The sequence below is a fragment of the Canis aureus genome, chromosome 31 (assembly GCF_053574225.1).
Source record: "Canis aureus isolate CA01 chromosome 31, VMU_Caureus_v.1.0, whole genome shotgun sequence".
NCBI lineage: Eukaryota > Metazoa > Chordata > Mammalia > Carnivora > Canidae > Canis > Canis aureus.
Window position 1 is genome coordinate 28,209,269 of NC_135641.1, and position 17,545 is coordinate 28,226,813.

Here is a 17,545-nt window from a genome sequence, read left to right on the forward strand (position 1 = left end):
ATCACTGGGACTCTATGTACCTAGCCTGAGCTTTGGAATTCTTACGATGTTCAAATCGGAGGTTGATATATATTGTGTAAATTATGAAGAAAAATACTAATATAAATAATTGCTAAGGTTTTTTCTTCCATTTACCTAGATAATCCAATAGGAACATATTTTCTCACCTGTGTGAATGAAATTATTTCCATACTTTCTTTTAGATGTCAGTCTCATGAAAGTGGGTTAAAAATAATCACAATTCAGGACACCTGGGTAGCTCAGCAGTTGAGCATCTGCTTGTGGCTCAGGTTGTGATCCCAGGATCCCGGGATCAAGTTCCACATCAGGCTCCCTGCGGGGAGCCTGCTTCTCCCTCTTCCTATGTCTCTGCCTCTGTGTGTGTGTGTGTGTCTCTCATGAATAAATAAATTAAATCTTTAATGAAAATAATCCCAATTCATTCTGCAACAGATTTTTTGCAACAGATTTTTTGAAAGCCAAACGTATTTGGAAATACATAAGGGCAGAGTGTGTGAGTGTGTGTGTGTGTGTGTGTTTGTAAATCTAAAAGTCAAGAGAGAAGTGTGAGCTAGAGATATAGATTTGGGAAACAGAATGAAAAGCTCATGTTACAGAAATTATTAAGGGAGGTTATTAAGGGGAGAATGAGTGAGTGACTTGTGGACAGACTGACTGATAACTTGTCCCAAAAGCATTTGAGGTAGCTAATAGTAAATAGGCAGGGGACAGAGAAACAGAGTAAACCGAGGATTGCACTGGAATTACTTGTGGCTTTCTGTGATGCCTACTACTATTCTAAAATAATACTACATCTCCACCAGAGATTATCAGAAGAAAGAGAGAGAGGGTTGGGCAAGGTATCAAATCATATGTAAAACAAATGCAGTGACATATATCTTTCTTTTTGCCACCTTGATCTATTTTTTCTCATGTTTTTAATGTCATTCATTACCTACAATATAGGAAAGTGCAAGAGCCTTTGACCCACTGAGTTTAAAATAAAAAGAAATGTGAGGAAAAAAATCTATCCCTTTCTACATGTGCTTCCTTTAGAAATGACCAAATATCTGATCATCTTATTCCAGATTCTATAAATGTCTTACTGGTATTACAACAGTAAACTTCTACCTGCTTGCAACCTTTTTCACTGTTTACTGGGTATTCCAAACTGCCTCCTGAGTGAGCTTTATACAATCCAGGTCTGCTCAAACCAGACCTAACTTAACGTTTGCTTTACTCAGCCTTCAGATAAATCAGATTGCTCTTGGGATCCCTTCACAGTGTGGTCCAGCTTACCTTTTTATTCATCATTCACTGTTTGAATCTCCTCACATCTTAGTCCCACTGAACCATTTAAAATTCCTCAAACATTTCACATTCTTTCTAGTTTCCAGGTCTTTGAATAAAATGGCCCTCTGCTTAGATATTATATTCTACTTCTCTAACCAGTAAACTGCCTTTCCTCTAAAGCTTACACAAATATTCTCTCCTCTGTAGTTAAGACCCTGCTAGGGCTCTGAAGCAGAATAACTCCTGTGGCTTTTTATGAAATTTCTATGAATACCATTATGAGTCAGCTTTGCTATGAAATAAACCACCCGATACCTTATTCTTACAAAAAAACAAAAAACAAAAACAAAAATTTATTTCTTGCTCCTGTTTTGTGAGTGCTGTGTATTGTTTGCAACTCTGCACCAGGCAGCAGTTTGCAATTCGTTAGACATCTTTCCTTATCTTCTTCCTTTAGATTTCAGATAGTAGTTTTTCCATAAAGAGATAAAAAATAAGTCTTATAACAAAAAAAAATAGAGTTATTTAGAATATGAGTAGTCAACGAGGGCCTTTTTTTTCTTTAAATTTCTGTGTCATGGGCCATTTCCTTCTTCTCTCTGCCCAATAAAGGCCTTTTTTAAATGGGTGATTTTTGAAACAAGTATCTGAAGGAAAAGAAGGGGCTATCTATATGAATGTGAAGGAGAAGAGCATACCAGGCACAGGTAATAATAAATACAAGAGCTATAAATCAAGGACCAGCCTGGAATGCATCACTGGAGAAGGCTGGCTTGAGGAGTGAGAGATGAAGAAAAATTGGCAATCAGGGACCACCTCTCTGTCTTTGTTTTTGAAAAACCAGAATAATGATTTTGTGTTTTATGCCAATTATGGTAGAAAACTATTAGATAGTTTTAAGCAGATATGATTAATATGATATATGTTTGTGAAAGAATACTGGCCATTAACTAGCAAATGTATTATTGTAGAGTATTATCTTCAGGCAAGAGGAAGACAAACAAGGCACACAAGCAGTTAAGAAGCTACTGCAGTAGTCCAGGCGATAAAAAATCATGGCTTATATTGAGATGCTGATAGTGGATCTACAGCACATGAGGGAGGGGTAGACCCTTTATAAGGACAAAAAGATTTTTTTTTTCATAACAGATGGAAGGCAGTATTATATGTTGGTTGTGGTGACATGGAAGATTTATCTGTTGCTTGTACATTTGTAGCAAAATAACAAAGTATACGATATGACAATAGCTGACTGTTAGGGGATTTCTTCAAAATAGAAATCTAGGGATCCCTGGGTGGCACAGCAGTTTGGTGCCTGCCTTTGGCCCAGGGCATGATCCTGAGGACCCAGGATCGAATCCCACGTGGAGCTCCCGGTGCATGGAGCCTGCTTCTCCCTCTGCCTGTGTCTCTGCCTCTCTCTCTCTCTCTCTCTCTGACTATCATAAATAAATAAAAATTTAAAAAAAAAAAAAAAAACAAAATAGAAATCTAAAGAAAGAGAAGATGATATAAATTAGCTATTTAAAGGAATAATAAAAAAATGTTTAGGTAAGTGTACCAGAATTTCCAGGTAGTGTTAAAGACTCATCTGAGATTTGTCATCAAGAACTAATAGTCAACTTGGTTTTGTGTTTTTCATTCATCAATGTCTACTTTTCCTGCAGCTAATGAATGGCTAAGTTTAATGACAGTCATAGGTTTTGTTTTCCAGGTTTGTGAAACAGAGGAAGGAAAATAAAGCATTAGAAATATTTGTAAAGCAGTGTTTGTAATTTTCTATAACATATTCTAAGAAAAGAAGGAAGGGATTAAGGATGGTGAACAATACTGAGGTGCCTTAGTCCATTCAGGCTGCTATAACAAAATTAGTGTAAACTGGCTGACTTCTAAACAGCAAACATTTGTTTTTCACGGTTCTGGGAAGTCCAAGATCATGGTGCCGGCAGATTCAGTATCTGGTGAAGGCTAACTTCCTCTCTGATGTCCATCTTTTCACTGTAACCATATGGCGGAAGTAGATGAGAGGGCATTTTGAGACCTCTTCTGTAAGGGCTCTAATACCATTCATGATTACTCTGTCTTCATGACCTGTCACCTCCCAAAGGCCCCAATTCCTTATATCCTCACCTTGGGAGTTAGGAGTTCAATGGAAGAATTTTTTTTAAAGATTTATGTATTTATTTTAGCGAGAGAGTATGTATGTGTGAACAGGGGGAGGGAGAATCCAAGCAGATTCCCCACTGAACATGGAACCTGACTCGGGGCTTGAATCTAGGACCCCCAAGATCATAACCTGAGCCAAAATCAAGAGTTAGATGCTCAACTGATTGAGCCACCTGGGTGTCCCACAACATAAGAATTTTACGGAGGATACAAACATTCAATTTATGGCATGAGGAAATGGTAGGACTAATTGAATGAAGGCCTCAATGGAGTTTTTTGCTATTGTGTTGTTGTTTGGAGCTTTTTAAAAGTTGAAAATAATGCTATATGCCTGAAGCTTAGAGGGTGTGGATCACAGTATGGAAGTTATGAATTTCAGTTTTTAAGTAGTGAACCTATTGGTGATCCCAAGCTTTTAGGAATTACCAAAAGACTAAATGGCAAAAGTGGCTGAAAAAAATTGAACTATTGGTGACAAGGAAATTTAGGAACAGAGAGATACAAGTATTAAACATTGAAAATCATGTGCAGTGTTAGAAAAGATGATACATCCGGAACTGAAGCCATCAGTAATGAATAGGAGTGGCCAGAGGGTGAGAAGGTGAAAGTGACCAGGGGAAATAGCAGGTGATTTATTCTGGTGGCATTGGCTTTAAAGAAGCTAAGAAGAAAAGAGTTTGGAAACAGTTTTGAAGTAGGAGAGAAAATGGAAAAGAACATTGACTCCTGTCTAGACCCTGAGGTGCGTAAAATTTAAGAAAATAAAGTCTCCTCTCCAAAGAACTGCATAGAAAATAGTGATATTAGGAGTATGTTTAAAGAAATTCAGGGCTATTGGTGATTATAGATGATGAATTCAAAAGATTTAGCAGAAATGTTTGGGAGGGGGAAGAAATCTGTGGATAACTGAGATGTCAATGAATCATCTTGAGTGTATAGGGTTGTGGTGATAATTTTGAAGAACAGATGCTCTCAAGGTTTCAGATACTGAAGGACTTGGATATATGGCAGTGAATGAGGGTCTAAGGATCTGTGGGATGATAGGATGCAAAATTATCTTTGTAGTGTTCTCAGTCTGTAGGTTTCTAGAACTGACAACATTTTAGATATTTTTCCCCTATCATTTTAGAAAACTCATCTGGTTCTGTAACATTCAATTATATGTCTAATTGCCTCCTACTATGAAGCTCAGGCTGCCTCTTGAGGCATCTTATAGCTCTTTCTGCATATTTTGGAAGAAGAGTTTTTAATAATTGAGGCTTTTTTCAAATATTCTTGTTAATGCACCTAATCTTCTTATATACCCCAAAGAATAATTTAGGCTGGTTGAAATCCTCCACATCATCAACCTGGCTCTGCTATAACTTTCATGAGGCTGAACACAGACACTCATTTAAAAGTGAGTCAAACAGCTGAATTCAGTAAGACAGCTGCATCTCCTAAACACTTGCATTTCAATAAATCTCAATTTCTAAAACATAGTGTTTCAACAAATTTGAGACAGTTTTCAATGTTTTCCCTGTGAAAACTTTAATTTAAAAATATCTTTAAACCTGTAGAAAAGCACAGAAAATATACTAGAGACATGTGTAGAGGTTTCTCCTGCAATTTAACAATGATTAACATTTTGCCTTACTTGCTTCAAATTTCTCCTTTTAATCAGATATTTCAGCTCCCCATTCTTCCTCCACCCAGCTTTATCAAGATGTAACTGATATAAAACATTGTGTAAGTTTAAGGTGTACAATGTGATGATTTGATGATACATGTATATATAGTGAAATGTTTACCGCCAATAAGGTTAGTTAACATACCCCTCATCTCATATAAACAGTAAGAACATTAAAACTGTTGAATATGATATTAGCTGTTGGCTTGTCATATATGCCTTTATCATATTCAGACATGTTCCTTCTATACCTTATTGGTTGAATGTTTTTATCATGAAAATATATTGAATTTTGTAAAACGCTTTTTCTACATCTATTGAGGTGATCATATGATCTGTATCCTTCATTTTGTTAATGTGGTGAATCACAGTGATTGATATGCAGATGTTGAACCATCTTTGCATCACTGGCATAAATCCCATTTGATGAGGGTAAGATCCTTTTAATGTTGTTGAATTCAGTTTACTAGTATTTTGTTGAGAATTTTTACATCTACTCTCAATAGGGATATGGCCTGTGGTTTTCTTTCTTGTGTTATTTGGTATCAGGACAATCCTGGCCACATTGAATGAATTTAGATGTGTTTCCAACTCTTGAGGTTTTTTGGGAGATTTTGAAAAGAATTGTTATTAATTACTAGTCTCTAAATGTTTGATCCTATTGACCAGTGAAACCGTCTGATTCTTGGTCTTTCTATTTTTGGAGGTTTTTAATTATTTAGTCAGTTTCTTTACTTGTTAGTGATCTGTTCAGATTTTATATTTCTTCATGATTCAGTTATGGTGGCTTGTATTTTTTCTAAAAGTTTATCAATTTTTTTTTTAATTTTTATTTATTTATGATAGTCACACACAGAGAGAGAGAGAGAGGCAGAGACACAGGCAGAGGGAGAAGCAGGCTCCATGCACCGGGAGCCCGACATGGGATTCGATCCCGGGTATCCAGGATCGCGCCCTGGGCCAAAGGCAGACGCCAAACCGCTGCGCCACCCAGGGATCCCAAGTTTATCAATTTCTTCTAGATTGTCCAGTTTTTGACATATAATTATTTATACTAAGTCTCCTATAATGTTTTATAATTTCTGTGGTTATCAGCTAAAACATTTTTCTCTTCCATTTATGTTAGTTATTTGAATCCTCTCTTTCTTGGTTAATCTACCTAAAGATTTGTCAATTCTGTTTATCTCTTCAAAAACAATTCCTACTTTTGTTTATCTTTTTAATTTTTTTTTTTAAGTTAGGTTTCATGCTCAGTATGGAGCCCAATGTAGGGCTTGAACTCATGACTCAGATAAAGACTGAGCTGAGGTCAAGAGTCAGGCGCTTAACTTGAGCCAGCCAGGCACCTCTGTTAATCTTTTCTATTGTTTTTCTCATCTCAATTTCATTTATTTCCATATTGATCTTTGTTATCTTCTTCCTTCTGCTAACTTTGAGCTTAGTTTATATTTGTTCTTCTAGTTCCTTGAGGTATGAAGTTAGGTAGATTAGTTGAGGGTTTTATTATTTTTTTTTTAATATAGGCATTTATTGCTATAAACTTCCCTCTCAGCACTGCTTTGCTACTTTCCATAAATTTTGGGGTTTTATGTTTCCATTTTTATTTATTTCAGGATACCTTTTAAATTCCCTTTTAATTACATATTTGACCTCTTGGTTATTCAGGAGAGTGTTTTATTTTAATATGTGTTTAATTTTCACCTATTTGTGAATTTTCCAGGTTTCTTCTGTTATTGACTTTATTTTTTTTTTAATTTTTTTTTAATTTTTATTTATTTATGATAGTCACAGAGAGAGAGAGAGAGAGAGGCAGAGACACAGGCAGAGGGAGAAGCAGGCTCCATCCAGGGAGCCTGATGTGGGAGTTGATCCCGGGTCTCCAGGATCGTGCCCTGGGCTGAAGGCAGGCGCTAAACTGCTGAGCCACCCAGGGATACCCTGATCTATCCATTGTTAAAAGTGGAGTATTAAAGTCCTCTGCTATTATTGTTTTATTGTCCATTACTCCCTTCAGATCTTTTAGTATTTCTTAATATATTTTGGAGCCCCAAGTTTAGATACACATAATTACAATTGTTTTATTCTGTTAATTATTTGACTCCTTTAAAATTATATAACTTCCTTGGTTTCTTCAACATTTTTAAAAATTATTTTTATTTATTTGAGAGATAGAAACAGTGATAGCAAGAGAGAACATGAGTGGGGTAGAGAGGGAGAAGGAGGCAGCCTAATATGGGGCTGGCTCTCAGAACCCTGGGATCATGACCTGAACTGAAGGCAGATACTTAACTGAGCCACCTAGGTGCCCCATCTTTACATTTTTTTAAAAGTTTAAGTTTATTTTGTCTGATGTAAGTATAGCTACCCCTGCCTTCTTTCTTCATTCCTACATTTTGATCCTATGAGTGTACTTGAAGGCAGAGTAAATGTCATGTAAGCATAATATGGTTGGGTCCTGTTTTTTATCCATTCAGCACTCTAAGTCTTTTGATAAGAAAATTTAAGCCGTTTACATTTAGGGTAATTATTGATACATAAGAACTTACTACTGCCATTTTGTTATTGTTTTCTGGCTATCTTGTGGTTCTTTTCTTCTTTTGCTGTCTTCCTTTCTGAAATGATGATTTTCCATAGTAGTATACTTTGATTCCCTTTTCTTTATCTTGTATATATTTACTATAGATTTTGGCTTGTGGTTACCTTGCCCTGAGGCCTACTTGAAACACTATTGATATTTAAGCTAATAACAACTGAACTTCAAATGCATACAAAAACTCGCACCTTTTGCTCCTCCACACACATTTTTTGTTTTTGATGTCACATTTACATTTTTTTTTTCTTTATCATATACCCATTAGTCCTGAGCTCTTGCAGAGCAGTTTCTTTTGTGGGGAATGGAGGCTAAGATCTTCTACTTCATCTGGGTGAGATCACTACCTCTTATCCTTTTTTCTTTTTAAAAAATATTTTTCACTATTATTTGGAGGAATTTTACTAACAATTTGTTTCTAAAATATATAGTTCTAAACACTGTGATTTATGCACTTCAATAATTTACATTAATGATTATATGAATGACAATTTTATACGTTCACTTCATATTATGTTTCATATATTTTCATATATCTTAAATTATTATAAATGCCAATGATGAAAAATTGCCATAAACCAAGACCTGAAGTTATGGTTTTCCAAAAAAGAAAGGAAAGGAAAGGGAGGGGAGGAAGGAGGAGGGAAAAAAGAGGAAGAAAGAAAGGGGAAAGGGAAAGAGAAAACTATTCTGCTCTATCCCTCTGAAATCACAAGAACAAGTCTAATTTTAATTCTTGCTAATGGTACTTGCTCTTGTCTTCCTCTGTTTACACAACAGTGATTGCATCAACTCCCATTGTTACTCCTATAGACTCTATTCTTCTGGAAAGTCTTCCTCTGCTCACAGTTTTTCAGCATCTCTTCTGTACTTTGGCATCTAGAACCATATATAATTTCCTGACATGGTTTGGCCAGCAGTAATCTGGTCTGTACACTTCTTGTTTATTGAGGCAAGCATTTCTACTCTTTTTCTTACTGCTAGTTCAATCCCTTTTATGGGTTTTCTTTTATTATTATGTTATACATTCCAACACCTTCATTGCAAATTATGTCTTTGCTTCTATCTGTTTTCCCACACTTTTCTTCTATCCTTATGCCAAACAGTGTTCTAGGCTTTAAGAAATGACCAAAGTACAATCTTAGCCCTGAGTGCATTGTGGGGACTGTTTCTTCTGTGGGAATGCAAGAATTGGGTCCGTTTGACTTTAACTGCCTAATCTAATTTCTTATGTTTACTAAGGAGTTACAGCAGCATCATTTCTCACCCCTACTGCTATGTTTAGTCAGCCATTACTCTTTTTGAAATTTCTATGAAATCAATAGGCCTCTCTGAAGGGCCATTCTTCTTGATATGAAAACAAATACATCTCTACTCCTCTTTAAAATGTTGAGATTTATCTCTAGAAAGTTATCTGCCAATATCATTTTAATGTGCTAGAGAGGTCTTCTAAATCAGAAACTATTGGATTTTTTTACTCCATGTATGTTATTTGTTAAGGAAAGTGTTTCCATAAAGCCTTAGGGGAAAAAATGAAAGACAAGTAATAATTTTGTGACTTGCTTAGTTCAGGTCCAGAATCATAGATGCATGGGGGAGGAAAGTACTTTGGAGAGAGTTCATGGATAACTTTAATGGAAATGGTAAGCAGGGCCATTCTTTTTTTTTTTTTTTTTTTATGCAATCAACCATAGTTTGTACATATTTTACTCCAAAAGTCAATTGTGTGCACATGTATAGGTGTGCATAAACAAGATCTTCTCTTTCATGTATCTCTGTCTGAATATGAGTAAACTTATTTGGACTGCCTTAATGTCCCATCCACTTCCCTGACCTTATCTGCACTGGACCCTGACTTTATTTCCTTTAATGTATTCTCTAAGGAAGCAGTGCTTCTCTTTATGTTAAGGGGGATTTTAAATACCAATTCCCAAATGCCAACCTGTCTTGCTATTGTGGGGTTCTTTTTCCACCCATTGTCTCATTCCTTTCCTTTACCTCCAAGCTTTTTGTTGTTCTGTTTTCTTCTGGATATACTAAAGCTCCAGATTTTTCCCTCCTCTGCCAAAAAATTCATAATGCTTTCTGAACCCACATCCTCCTCCCCATGTAATCATCATCTTTTCTCTCTTTCTCTTGCTAGCCATGCCTACATTGTGTATTTTTAATAATTTTCCCCCCACCATTCCACATGTGACTGGTAGCTTTTACCAAAACTACTCCATTGAAACAAATAGCTTTCAATATGTCAACAGTGGCATCTCAGGTACTAAATGCAGTGAATTTCCTAGAACCCTGGTCTACAGTGGTAGTATTCTATGCTATAGACCAGTTTTTCTCCCCTAAAACTCATGCCTCCTTTGAATCAATAACATCCCTTCTATCACTAAATTTTCTTCCTCTACTTAACCTTAGTCTCACTCAGATGTATTTCCCATTTTCTATGTTCTTCTGGCTTTTCTGCCATTACATAGCTTTGATTAGCTCTATGTATAAATAAATGACTTCAGAATCTGTAAATTTAGCCCTGACATTCCCCCAGGATCTACATGAATATACCTCAACTGCCTTTTGGATATTTCTACCTGAATACCCCAAAGACCTATCCATTTCAGAATGTTCAAATTATCAATAAACTCCTTATCCTTTTCTAAAAACCAATTTCCACCATGGTTGTCATATGGACTACTGGTACTGCCTAGTACTCCAAAGTCAAAGCCTAGAAATTATACTTTACTATTTATTTACTCTTTTCACTCCTTACCACCATTTCAAAACATTTACTCAATTTTATCAATTTCCCTTTCCCAATTTCTCTTTAATATATTTAATTCTCTCCATTTCCACTGCCACAATATTCATTGACAATTTCTTATTCTTCCTGAGATGTTTCTGTATCTCAACACCCTTTGTTTTAACGTATTTTGATTTTGTGTGTCATTGTCTTTTTTGCCTTACTAATCAGCCCTGTTGAGCTATCATTGGAGGTGAGTTTCTCACTGTCCCTGGAAAAGTATCTCCCAGGTCATCATTTTCTTTCTCATCCCAAATAGGGCTAAGATCTTATCATACTTGTTGCTAGAATCCTCTCCTTTCTGAGATGTATGTAACAAATAATAAATTTAAGGTACATTTTAAGTGTTACACAAAGACCTATCACATATACATATTATCTGTGATTACTAGATTTAAAATATCTTATATTCAGTTTGCTAAATTCACAATTCTAATTGCCTCTGCATTTATATTTGGATAATTTATTTGTATTCGGCTTGTGTTGTTCTTTTTTAGGGATAATAAAGGAACAGTTTGGATTCTTAATGTCTTTCTACTTCAGAGCAGTCTCCCTCATCACGTGCCTGGGTACATTGCTGCCACAAAGGGTGTGACAATAGGGTGACAGGAGAGCTGCTGCCCTTTACAGAAGACAGACCTTCTGCTGGCTTCTAAAATGCGTGCTCTTGGAAACAATGAACTGTTGCTCTGACACAGACAATCCCATATTATCATTTAGAAAAATACTATCCATGGCAGGAAGAAACTGTGCAAAAAGAACTAATTACAATTATGAGGCCATACTCTGGAGACAATTAGCACATCACGGGGGTGTATATTTTACATCAAATACCAGATGGGATAATGTGAGAAGCCTTGCAGTTTGAGGAAATGGCAAAAGTCTTCAGAGTGAGAAACTGTCACTTTAAAAGGCCTTTCTTTAGAAGAAATCTTAGGAGAAAAAAAAAAAAAAAAGGAAATTTGAGTATAAGCAAGCAAAACCTCCTGAGAGCTCTGGGCAGGTAATCTTAACATGTAGGAAGAAAACAAGATTCCCGGTTTATTCTAATCTACTTTTAGCACACTACTTCCTACCAAATTTTCAGCTGTAAAATAATAACAAAAATTGGCAACTACCTACATTATATGAAATACTTCCATTTTTGTTTCTCATTGTCCTCACAACAAACCTGTAGACAATGCAATGGTTATCCCTGTATTGGAAGGAAGACACGGAGCCCCAGAGAGATTGAGCACCCTGGTCAAAGTCAGGTGCCTTGTAAGTGATAGAACTACGGCTTGATGTCAGACCTTCTAACTCCAATTCCACATCCTTAATTCTTTCTACTGAATGACAGGGCCTAAGGAATGGTTCTCCTCTAGGCTTCACACTCTCAGAGAAAACTTAGCCTTATAACTTTCTCACTCCAAGAAATATCAAAGGTCAGCTTACTCAGTGTGTTCTTGTTGATGTGACGTCAGCATATTGCCTCACTGCTCCCAAATCTGAGGAAGCTTACCCATAAATAAATAAATAACATCCTCAACATGGCTTCGCTAGGGATGGCCTCTCTGGAACTCTAAAGATGCTGATGCAGCCAGTTATGGAAGAAGCTCACACTCCATTAAAATGATGTCCTTATTTACTCTTATTAAGATAAATCTACATAATTTATTTTAAATAATTTATATCTCATTGGCAGCAGCAGAGAACAGTTCATATGCTGCTCTGAAAAAGTTCACAGCAACTATTTCTTTTTACTAAGCTGCTTAGGGAAGCCTGAATGGCTCAGTCAGTTAAGTGTCTGCCTTCAGCTCAGGTCATGATTTCAGGGTCCCACGATTGAGCCCCTCATTGAGCTCCATGAGGAGCCTGTTTCTCCCTCTCCCCCTGCTCATGCTAAATAAATAAACTGTTTTTTTTTAAATGTCTAAGTTTTGGCTGAATGACATTATGGACAAACTCTATTGAATTTAATCTTTCTTGTAGGTACTTCCTTTCCTTAGTATCCAGATGTTTCACAATTAGAGGCAAATATATATTTTTTACTAGTTTTTACTAGTGTGTTTTTACTAGTGTGTACAAGCCCTGCAAGGCAAGGCAAGAAGCTCCCAAATCATGGTGAGCCTCCTGGAATATTGAACTTACACACATTTACAACCCACTGACTATTTTTGTTCCAGTTTCTCTGGCTAAGATTCTCTTTCTCTATCCCAAACGCTACTCTTCTTGTAAAATTCACTAAAGTTACTGCTTTTCTCTTGAAGCACTCCCCTATTACCCCTGTTATGAGTCATCAAGTTCTGCTCTGCACTCCTACACTCCACTTATCCTGCATATAAGAGATTATGTTTATCACTATTTGTGTCTGCTTTTTCCTTTACTCTATTGATTGAATTATGTTGGTACATTCCATAGTAATCAGCCCAGTACCATGCAAATTGTTAAGCCTCAATAAGGGCTTATTGTATAAATGAAAATGAGATATGATATCATACTTCTGGAAGGTATTACTATTGCCTTGAATCTCAACTACCCTAACTGATTTTTCTCTCTGTTTTTAGTCATGAGATTTAGGAGGGATTAATGAGCACTTTCTCGACAGGTAAGGGTGTTGTTTCCTACTCATCATATGCACATGATAAGAAAGAAAGACAAGAGGCAAAAGTATTTAACTGTTGCATATCCTGAAACCCTTTACATGTATGGCACTCTCCAACAAATAAACTACTTGCTATAGGAGCGCTTGGGTGGCTTATTTGGTTAAGTGTCCAACTCTTGGTTTCATCTCAGGTCATGATCTCAGGGTCCTGAGACACAACCGTGCATCAAGCTTCATGCTGGGCAATGGAGCCTGCATAAGATTCCCTCTCTTCCTCTGCCTCCCACCACCCTACCCATGCTCTCTCTCTCTTGCAAATGAATAAATAAATAAATAAATAAATAAATAAATAAATAAATAAATAAATAAAATAGACAAACTGTAGTCCCAGCACATCATGTGGATCTGCAACACCCTGTGATTATTGTGTGCCAGTAACTGGATGAAAGTTTTTTTTCCCTATCTATTTAGTCACTTTTCTTTTTAATGCTCAGTTTTTCTATCACCTCCTATGTATAATCCTCCCTAATTCCTGAGAATTAAAGAGTTATGGCTTTTCAGTGCTGTCAAAGCACTCTGGAAGTACTTTTATTATGAAATTGATATAATGTTTTATATTTTTTGGATTATATGCCTGTATCTTCCCACAGATTGTGAGTTCCTCTAGAAAAGAAATCATATATTATTTTTCTCTATAGTGCCAGCCTCTTCCATAGGACCTGAAACAGTTAATAACTGCTTAATGAATTGATGATTTTTAATAACAGAATATATATATATCACCTCTCTAGGCAAATTACTTTATTAGGCACTGATAGAGAATAAAAAAAAAATGACTCAAATAAGGCTAACTGCTATAAAAGCTTCCTTTAAAGGACATGAGATATGAAGATGAAAAAATAATAGGGGAAGGAACCTCAGTTGTGCTTCAAAATATGAGAAACTCCATAGACAAAAAGGGGATGGGGAGAGGGATAGAAGAGACAAGGTCATTCCAGGCTAAGGGAACAGCAGGTTTTCACTGGAAGCTTTCCTGAATTGAGTTAAAGGTAAATTCCATTAAATGTAAATAAAACTGCATGACTTTAAAAGAAACAATGCACAATAATTAAAGTAGATTAAAACCAGAGGCAACCTTCTGTGAGCCCAAATGTATTCAGTGTAGTTTGAAATTAACTTAATGTACAAAAATTCAGACAAGTTGTCAAAGAAAACAGAATAGCATTGAGTTGGCTTGCCTTAGCCTCTCCTATTTAAAACAGCAAGTAGCTGAGCATACAATCACCCTTTGGATGAATTTATGTTATTAATTATACTTATAATTCAGAATCATCGTTAGAACTTAAATTGACTATCTGCATTGGGAACTATGATCCATTCTTGACTTCTTGTTTTAAGCTCTATCTAAGGTAGGCACCTCTATGAGGGTAGAATGTGTCTCTCCCTTACTCTATTGTTTAAGTTGTATTGAGATCCTTCAGAATGAGTGGATAAGCATCTCTATGATTTCCTGGAGAAGCCTCAGTACATGCCCCGCCCAGGAAGCAAAAAGGATATATTTCACTCTATGCTGAGCAAAAGAACAGTTCTGTTGGGCTGCATAGGAAAGATCAGTGAGCTTCCTGTGTCAGCTCCAGAATGCCCCCATCAAGTTCATTCATAAAAATTGCATTTGAAAGACTCAGAGACTGTGACAAGGTGACCTCTAGCACTTTTGCTGAAATATGGTTACTCAGAGATTACCTGTCATTAAAGGACACAAAAGCTGTTTGAGAAGATAATGATTTGTGTGTGGTGGTGATGGTGGTCCCTTGATTATTAGCACAGGAATGTATCAAAAACAATATGTATACCATTTGGCCTTGACTTGGTGGAGAAACTGCAGGGAGGGTGCTGGAGTATGAAGACAGGACTGGTAAAACTTTGACATTCTGTGTATGGAGAATATGTGAGGTAGAAGAGTAAGAGCCAGAGAGTAGTTGAAGTAAAGAGTGGGGCTAGAAAAAAACAGATGTTGGAGAAAGGCAATGGCGAGGGGTAACTGGGGTTTGTTCCTCCAGAAGCCATTCCAGAAGTCAGTCTCCACCGCCATGTTCACATACACTTGGGATATGCCAAAATTTATTACCAATAAAATATCATACTTATTAAATAGATAAATAGATACAGGATTGTTCTTAACATAACATGACACTCAAAAATCTGCCTTCCAATAGCGTTTCTAGAATGGAGAAGAAGAGTTAAAGTTATATCCGGAATATTGCTTTTCTCTACATCAGTGGATCTCAAAGTGAGATCTAAAGACTAATGGCATTACCGTTACCAGGGGACTTGTTAGAAGTGCAAAGTCTCAGACAGACTTAATGAATCCGAAATTTTAGGAGTGAGGATCAACAATCTATATTCTAATAAACCTGCCAGGTGATCAGATGCACACTAAAATGTTTGAGGACCACTGATCTGGAAGTCTGCAATAATTGCTTAATATGGATACGCTTTTAATATTAGCATGCTTACAAAGTATGCTTACAAATTCATACCAAAAATTTAAACATACACGACTATTAGTTTTATCTCTTTAAAAGATTGACATGTGCTTCTTAAAAGCCATATAGAGACCATCTTCTTTTTTTATAAATGACAGAAGTCCCCTGTTCTTTACTTTGCAAGAGTGAACTGCTGGAAAATAAGAGAAGGGACATAGCAATCATGATTTTTGTGGGCACTGTCATGCTGAAAACTAGAAAACAACCTGCCGCTAATAAGCCTAATAGCATTAAAGGCCCAGATTTTATGGGTCAGCTCCTTAGATAATTCTAGACATCCAAACTTGGATGTGCAAAAAAACACATAACTAAGGAAAAAGTGCTATACTTTTCTTTTTTTTATGTAAAACTTGTAATTAAACGTTTTTATTAAAACTTCTGATTAAAAATAAAAGTCTCAGGCAAAACTGAGACCAAGTTCAAATACAAAGTCAATTTTTCTCCGATCCAAGCAACCACCCAAAGCCAGAGTCTGATGATGAGAACTGAAAAATACTACGGCCTAAAAAATTGAGCATGCAAGCATAACTCTGTGTTTGTGTAAGCAGTAATACACGATAGCAAACACACTTAAAATGCCATAAAGTTTTCCTGTGGGTGTTCTGTGCTAAATGAAGTCAAAGGCTAAATGAATCTAGTCCCCAAGAGTTCCATATAACTGGAAAATCTGCAGTGTATTACTGCAGTTAGAAAATGGCTATTTTTAAGTTTGACTATTGGAACTCTCCTGACTGTGTGCATGTAGATCCCATTAAAGTTCATGGACGAGGCTCATACAATCAGTGAGAGATGTGCAGCCCCCTAATGTTTTCTCTAATGAACTCTGACTCAGCTGGTTGGGACTAATAATTACACAGCACAGAATCTGTATTAGATTGCTTTCCCAGTTGATGACTATCTGGTAACTGTGTGGCCTAGTATACACCTTCTGTTTGAAGATGAGAGCAGGGATATTTTTGCAGACTGAAATTTAGACATAGAGCTAAATTCCTAGCCTATTTCTGGTGAAAGAACATGAAAAGATAATTATTGCAAAAGAAAAACAGTGCATTGATATTTAAAGTAAAGTGAAATAGCATTTTAAAATAATAATGGCTGCCTTTTAATAACAAAGAATGATAAAATCAAACACAGTTAGGTGACAGGTATACCACCATATCATTTTTTTCCTGAATAAACATGATAGAAATATGGATCTCTTTATGGAGAATATCCTGATAGTATTGAAATGAAAACTGCAGCTTCATTGTGTATCTTTCTAGAAATTTACTATCAATGAATAATAAATTGATAAATAAATAACTGAAAATATTTAAGCAATGGATAAAAGTATGCGTTGTGGTGACATTTAGGCTAAATCTTTTTCATGCAGCTGGATCAGTTTCTGTTCTATACTTCCCCTGAAGTCGAAGTCTAATAGAGAAAAGTAGAAACTAGAGGACTATGAAATGCAATTAATTTTTCATAAACTGAATACACACATATAGTTAGCATATATATTTCTTTCAAGTAGACTCCACACTGGGTCTACACAGGGCTGGAATTCACAACCCAGAGATCAAGACCTGAGCTGAGATCAAGAATCGAATGCCTAGTTCAGCCTGGGTAGCTCAGCGGTTTAGCGCCACCTTCAGCCCAGGGCCTGATCCTAGAGACCTGGGATGGAGTCTCACACTGGGCTCCCTGCGTGGACCCTGCTTCTCCCTCTGCCTGTGTCTCTGCCTCTCTCTCTCTGTCTCTCATGAATAAATAAATAAAATCTTAATAAAAAAAAAAAGAATCGAATGCGTAACTGACTGAGCCACTCAGATGCCACAGCACATATATTAAGACACCCAGAATTACAAGCATCTGAGAAGCACCCTTTATTTCCTCTTTGGTGACAATATTGTACAAGATTAAC

General features: G+C 36.3%; 1 protein-coding gene across 1 annotated transcript in view; it reads left to right on the forward strand.

Moving 5' to 3' along the window:
* Positions 1 to 17,545, forward strand: part of LOC144302289 (uncharacterized) — a 303,035-nt gene that overhangs the window by 283,592 nt on the left and 1,898 nt on the right. The gene's annotated exons all lie outside the window — the stretch shown is intronic.